The following is an 8,634-nucleotide window of genomic DNA, read 5'->3' as shown; positions in this document are numbered from 1 at the left end:
TACACAGAAATTATAATTAGTGCATAATGCTAATTACAACACTTTTGTTGGTTAAAATGACAAAATAATGTCATTACAATTTTACAGACGAGCATTCTTACTTCGTAAAACCATAAACAGTAAATTATTATATCATTAAGCTAATTACATCATAAGCTAATTACATCATTATGCTAATAAGGCTTGATTGATTGATTGATTTTATTTGTCAGGTAACTATGAACAAGTACAAGGAAATATAAACAGAAGTGTATACCTTGACAGGATTACCCATGAAAGCCGAGATGGCTTATTTCCAATGGGGTCCTTACATCAGTAATTGAAGACAATGTACATCTATTAAAAAACACCTATAGAAATCTACAAACTACATCAATTAAGTCTAGACCACTAAATTTACACGATGAATTGTAAAACTTAATATATAAAAAGACAAAAACAAATAAGTTTGCCATGAAAAACACTTACGCAGTCAACAAAATATGATTAAAATAATTGTAAAACAGGTTGAGTAAACGATCATTACTTCTAAGTTACATATGAGAATTACACTAATAATCAGTTTTTAAGTAGCGCTAAATGCATCGTAACTAAAACAAGATTCATGAATCTTAAAACCTAAGATATGAAAAAGTACAATAAGTTTGACATCAAACTTTCACGCAAACAACAAAATATGATGAAACAATGTAAAACAAGTTGATTAAATAAATCATAACTAAATATTTATATATAAGACTACACGATACGCATGAAATTAGAAAGAATATTTAACATTACAGAGTGGGGACATTTTTTATTATGATGATTGCATTACATACAAATTAAAACTATTGTCATGATTTGAATTCTCGTCACAGGAACCCTAGGCTTAGAAAATGATATTTTTAATGTTTTCTGTCTTTCCGGTTACAGAGTTATTATTATGCTAATTAGATGAGTATGCTAATATATGAGATGATTATGCTGGTAGGGCTAATTAAAACAATGTTAAAGGTTGCCAAGTTAGCAACCAAGCTTAATTTATTTCAATACCCGTCTAGAACACACAAAAAAAATTCCAGGTCTTGTACATGGTCTAGATGAGACAGTCTACGGGGCTATTATATCCGTAATCGGAATTATATACTGTTCATCAGATAGAAATGAAGATCTAATTGAATGAATAACAATGATGTCTTTGAGTGAACATTCATTAATTCAAGCTTTGTTAAAGGTGATTGATCACTGCGTGTAAGGGCATTGTACAAGCACACAGCATGTTTATGCCTTTGGTGTAATTGCATGGGGGTTTGTACTGATTATCAATTGAATACATCAGTCACATTTGCTCTACAGCGGTCGTACGGCGAGTCGAAAGCAGTCGTTTCATCATTTTTGTAATACTAGATACATAAAAGTGGTTTGAATAAAACTGAATAAAACGGCTGTTTTCAATTCGGCGTATGGCCGCCGTAGAGTAACTGTGACTGAGGTAGTACGACTCCAGAAAAAAAATGCATTTATTCTCATTATCGAGCATACACGGATGTTTTTTTTTTACTCAGGGAAATCTTAAGATAACTGACCTTTATCATTTAATTCATAATGAATCATTTATGTATAACATTAACAAAGATAAACTACCAAATGTATTTTTTACACACGATTTGGTTCGAGTGTTGAATCCTCAAGCAGGGACGAACGCTGCAAGGAGTGTAACTGTGATCGCGTGTATTCTGAAAAAAGGGCTAGTTAGACACACCCCATGGATCATAACCGGAAGTGGAATAGATGTTTGAGTTTGAGTTTATTTATTTACTTAACAACAATAACAATAACGATGACAACATGTTAACATCACATCACAAACGTAACTGTTTTAGTATACAGATGTAATTGCTAACATTATAAAGGATAAAATGAGAATACAAACGATAAATATGAATACATAAAATGTGACGTGCGTATATAAACCTAAAACCAATGTTTAAACATTTTAAAGATCCCAGTCACAGTTTCCAATATTGATAATCTAACAAAAAGATACGTATATGGTTGAATGTTGTTGTTAAGAAGGAACCAGAAGGTAGCACAAGTGCTAGTCGAGACTGATTCCTTCAAATCTTTGGTATTTTTACATAAAAGAAATACGTGTGAACAGTGAATAATACTATAAATTTTGTTTGAAAAATCACCACGTTATATAAAACATGTAATTAGAATTAGAGATTTATCTAGAATACTCTATGATATATTCTATTGAAATATTTTCTATTCTCTCGTCAGAATTAAATTAGAGGGTTGGTTCTATTTAGGTAGGCAAATAATTTCTTTCTGAAAGTGTTCCTTGATCTCATTTCCTTTATAAAACAGGAAATGTTTTAACCAAGCGTCTGATTTGGTCTCAACTTTTAAGCTTGTTTACTCCGATTTCCAGCATCAATGTATGGATTTTTATGGCTTTTATATGCCTAAGATCATACGAATATGTTTTCACTGCCAGACTGGAGTTTTTTCTTATTGATTTCTAACTCATTACCAACTGGGACAGATGCTTGACTTTCATTGGAGTATTGGAGTTGCCCTTCATTCTTCTCGCCCAGTCCCATGTATGTCTTTTTTACATGCTTCTTGTTGGATTGAATACGACATTACTCAATGAAACCTACTGTGTCTTCTAAAGTGGTACGTTGACTCACTCAGTCTGACCTATAACTCATATTCTGAATTAGTGATTAGTGATCTTAGTGACCATTTATCAAGTCGAACATCTAAGATGAATATGGCTTTCACTTAAAACAAATCATTGCAGTGGGGAACCTGGTACGAACAACTTTAAATTCAAACTGCCTAAGTATGTCACCAAACCCAGTCTACAGACAGCATCAAGGCACATTCATGCCTCCAGCTATCCCACTCATGATTCTAATAAAAACATTATTGATATTATGACTAGTGAACTTAAGTCGATTTATCCATCATTGAACGAAGATATATGCCGTCATTTCATTAAAACTGGCAAAGATGGCCATCTTAGTAATGGTGGTCACCCTACAGACCTACGGGACAGTAATCCCAAACAAAGAGATATCGATCCATGCCAGTGCTGCGTCATTGAACCTAAACTCCACTTTCTAAAGCAACAAATCGAGACAATGTCCATAACAATTGACCAACTGATAGAAAGAGTGTCTTCCCCTAAAAATGACAATGTGCCCACTGTAGCAAAAACCAATTTGGGACTAAATACTCCAACTTGTAATGAGGTAGACAACAATGGTCAATCATTTGAGTCTCAGATTGCTGATTATCGATCCAAACAACAGGAGATATTTGTATCTAAATCGACCAAAAACAAACCTGAACAAAGCGTCAAACCAACAGAGCCTAGCGCTAAATCAACAGAGTCAAATAAAGCCGATATTCTACCTATTGGTGACTCTATGATCAAATACATACAGCCGAAAAAGCTGTCAAAACGTCGAAGGATCAAATGTAAATCTCTACCAGGAGCAAAAATTGAAAATGCTTATGACACCATATGTGACCTCACAACGTCTACTCCTCCTGATGAAGTGATTCTACACCTTGGAACAAATAACATACCTAGTGATAACAATGACGTGATTATTGCAAAATTATCATCCCTGTGTGACGAAATTATCACCCTCTGTGATGTCCCTAAGCTCACATTATCGACCATCATACATCGATATGGTGAATCCCCCAGCCAACGCCAAAGAGTTGACGAAGTTAACGCCTACATCAAACTTTTGGCCAATCAACGCGGATGGTCGATCATAGACAATGACGTGATTCTCTCGTCAGACGGCATTCATCTGAATAGGAGCGGTATCGTCGCCTTTGCTCGAAATATCATACGCCATCTACGGCATTACTCCTCTACTGAGCACGACCAACCGCGTTTAACAGATCACCGGATGACCAATCATTGGCGTACACCCCGCGGCCAGGAGTTTCCCCGCGATTGGACGGACCCGACAGGAAACTGGTGGCCGATGAACGACAGTTAACTCTCGCAGAAGTAGTTAGTGATAATGTTGATGATCATGATATTTGCTCAAATTTGAACATTACGTCAATTTCTGACTCCAATGATTATGATGTATGTATAAATAAACTCAAGAAATACAATGGTCTCAAACTAGCTCACTTAAATGCCTGTAGTATGTATGGGAAACTAGATGAACTGCGATTTCTCTTGCAGAAAATTGATCTTGATGTATTATGCATTTCTGAAACTTGGCTATCTGAAACTATAAGTGACAATCTGGTATCAATAGATGGATATGCACTTTTCCGTAGGGATAGAACAGATGGTCGCCGTGGTGGTGGTGTTTGTATATATGTTAAAAACACATTATCATGTACTCAACGCGATGATCTTAAAAGTTCTGAAATAGAGGCGATATGGATAGACTTAAAAATATCCTTGTCTGATAATCTGTTAATATGTTGTCTATATAGACCACCTGACTCTAATACTGATTACTTTAACAATATGTTGGATGTGTTTGAAAAGGCAACCGATGATCCATCTGATTTAGTAATCATGGGTGATTTTAATATAGATTATAAAGTTGATGAATCACTCCATGAAAATCACATAAATCTTTTAGAAAATTTATTTCTTTTAACACAAATGATACGTAAACCTACTAGAGTAACCTTGACTTCTTCAACCTGTATAGACCACATATTAAGCTCAATTCCTCAGAAACACGTTATATGTGACGTAGCAGAAATTTCTATGAGCGACCATTATATGATATATACATGCATTGATTTCTCCACCGAAAAGAAACAACACAAATGTCGTCGTTTTCGTGACTATAAATCATTCGATGTAAATGGTTTCATTGCTTCTGTGGAAAATGCTGAAATATTCAAAGGAAACAATAACGGTCCAGTTGAAGAAACATGGAACACCTGGAAGGAATCTTTTCTGACAATATGTAATGAACACGCACCTATCAAAACAGCAAGAGTAAAAGATAGAATATGCCCTTGGATGACCCCTGACATTATAAAACTCATCTACACTAGAGATTTTCTCAAAAGAAAGTCAGTGGCTTCTGATGAATATGCAATACGCACTGAATATTATGAAAAATATAAGAAGGCAAAAAACTATATTACTTGTCTTATCCGAAAGCGGAAACAAGAATATTTCCATGATGTACACAAGAAACATAAAAATAATTCTAAGAAGTTATGGTCAGAACAGAATAAGATTCATGGGGTGTCGAAATCTGTGGACCCTGGTTGTAATATTGAATGTAATGAAATGAATGATTTTTTTATTGATACTGGTAAGAATATCTCTAAATCATTTTGCAAAGAAAAATTAAAGTGGAATCATCCACCATGTATCTATGAATTCAATTTTCAACCAATTGACTGTTCAAAGATTCTACGGCATTTGGACAATTTGGACTCAAATAGTAACTTAGATATCCTTGACTTTGATACAAAATTATTGAAATTAGCTGCCCCTTTTATTGCCCAATCCTTATGTGACATATTTAACACTAGTTTAGATACGGGAATTGTATCTGCTGACTGGAAAATTGCACGTACGACACCAATTTTCAAAAGGAAGGGTTCAAAAGATGAAAAATCTAATTACCGACCAATCTCAGTCGTTAGTCACATCCCCAAAATCATAGAAAAGGAAATACAATCTCAACTACTATCCTACCTTCAAAAGCATGACATGATTAATGTTGATCAATACGCATTTCTTCCGAACCATTCAACAATAACGTGCCTACATCGTGTCTTAGATGATTTCTATGATGCATTAAATATGAAAGAAATGGTTGCTGCATGCTTTCTAGACATCTCAAAATGTTTTGATTGTGTAGATCATGGACTTCTTCTATTCAAACTCGAAAAATATGGAATTATCAATAATATGCTCACTTGGTTCAAAAACTACTTAAATGATATACAGCAAGCTGTATTTTCCAAAGGTAAATTATCTAATATCAAAAAGCTTTCAATTGGAGTACCGCAGGGCAGTGTTCTGGCCCCCATCCTGTTCTTAATTTGTATTAATGATATATCTGAATGTATTACTGAAGGTACTTGCAGCATATTTGCTGATGATGTAGTAATATTTTCCTCTGACAGTAAGTTGGAAGATGTAACAAAGAAATTACAGAACAATGTAGACGCCTTAAATGACTGGTATAACCGAAACCGATTACGCATTAATACAAGCAAAACCAAAACAATACTAATTAAATTAAGATCATCTGATACATTGAATATATTCATTAATGATCTGATTGAACAGGTAAAGTCTATAAGATATTTAGGCATTGTAATAGATGAAAACCTGAAATGGAATGTATATTTAAGAGAATTATGTAAATCGATTGCCTATAAGATCTACTCTTTAGGCAAGTTGAGTAAATTCCTGAGTTCACATGTACTAAATATCCTGTATAAATGCATAATTCAGCCCTGTATAGACTATGCAATCTCTGTTTGGGGCAACTGTCCAGCAGCCTACAAACTGCCCCTAAACAGATTGCAAAAAAGAGCTGCCAGATATGTATCTGGAATTTCTGACTATCAAATTGCGAGCGGGAATGCATTGATAAATCAACTCTCCTGGCAAACTATTGACCAACGTCGAGATTATTTTCTGGCAATTCTCATGTACAAGTGTATAAGGGGCGTTGCCCCTCCCCGCTTATCAAATGAAATTGAAATGTACTTCGATCGCCATGGCATGAACACTAGGAATGCAAATTCACTAAATGTAGTATTACCCAAACCTAACATATCCTTATTTAAACAATCCTTCAAATATGCCGGAGCAGTAACTTGGAACAAACTCCCGGAAGACATCCAGAATGCCATTTCTGTTGAAAGTTTCAAACATCATTACATGAAACTTCGCTCAAATATATAAGAATTATTCAACTGTTCTACATTGGTCCATATATATCTGTAGTATTGATACTATTAGCATGATTGCCAAATAATACACATCTACTTATTATCGATTATTATGATTTCCTATGAGTATTAATATTGTTACGATTCTTTAAATTGAGACCCATTCCTGTCACTATCGATATATAAAATGTACCTCTTTCCTTTTTCTTCACTTCTTTATCTTACTATGAGATAAATCCTGCTAATTGTTTTCTTTTTCTGATGTTTCATTTTTTAGCATTATTTGTATTTTAATCTTTGCTGTTTATAATTACATGTATTCCTAATTATTTGTAATCTTTCCTTTTAATATGTGTATATTTTCTCTATGCAGGACCATTATGTGAAACAGCCTGCGAGCTGATTAATGTTTAATCCTGTTGAAAGATGTTTTAATAAATAAATAAATAAATATATAATTTGGTATACAATTCCAAAGTTTTGATCCCATGAACGAAATGGAAAAGTGGCCCTGTGTGGTTCTGCATATTGGGATATATAATTGATCAGCATCTTTACTCCTTGTAGCATACTTATGCTCTATAATCTGACAGTACTCAATTTGAGAGTGTGGTAACCTACCATGCAATAAATCATAGACGAATGTTGAAATAGAGAGGAAGTGAATTTTATATACATTCAAAATGTTCAATGCTTTGAACAGGGGTTCAGAGTGGGCATCTCTTGGGCCAAATGTTATAGCTCTTATTGCCATTTTTTGGGGCCAAGAAATACAATTTAAATTGGTCTTATAGGTGCTCCCCCACACCTCGATGCCATACGACAGGTGTGGTTGTATAAGTGCCTTATATTAATAACAATAACAACATGCTTCTTGGAACAAGATACCCACTTTTGAACGGATTATTCTGTTAACAATTTTTATATGCGCGTCCCACGTGAGGTGCTTATCAATATGCAGTCCAACAAAAGATACATCATTTACCTCAAACAGTGTGGTCCCTGCTATATCAAGGGAACCTGTTACATTTACTAATCGCCTTTTTCTCTTAAGATTTACTAAGATTGATTGTAACTTTATAGGAATAACACCATTGCTGCACCTTATTCAACTTTACATTCACTTCGTTCATATTGATATCAGTCTCTCCAGCCTCAAAGGTGTGGACTAAATTTGAGTCATCTGCGAATAACCTTGAAGTTAAAGAAGGATGTCGAGTTTGGCAAATAATTTATATATATATAAGAAAGATAGTTCGACCAAGAAATGATCACTGTGGAACACCACAATAAATTTTCACGTGCGGAGACATGATGTCTTTGTATTTAACAAACTGAGACCTGTTGCTCAAATAATCCACAAACCACTGAAGCGCAATTCCGCGTATTCCATAATGATTTTTTTTTTAAATTAGAATATCATGGTTGATGGTGTAAAATGCCTTTTGAAAATCAATAAAAACTCCTAACGTTATTTCCCCTCCATCTAATGATTTCAAGGGGGCATTACATAAATTGACAACTGATAATTTTGTATTATATTTCTTCCCGAAGCCATATTGATGTTTCTGCAATACATTGTTACCTTCTAGAAATCTCATCAACCTATCATTAACGATTCTCTCAAATATTTTTGCCAATATAGGTAATACAGAAATAATTCTATAATTTCCTGGAATCTCCTTTGATCCTTTTTTTATAAATCGGTGTTACTTTAGC

The sequence above is a fragment of the Lytechinus pictus genome, chromosome 6, assembly GCF_037042905.1.
Source record: "Lytechinus pictus isolate F3 Inbred chromosome 6, Lp3.0, whole genome shotgun sequence".
In the NCBI taxonomy this organism is placed as follows: Eukaryota; Metazoa; Echinodermata; class Echinoidea; order Temnopleuroida; family Toxopneustidae; genus Lytechinus; species Lytechinus pictus.
Note: the sequence above shows the minus strand (reverse complement) of the source record.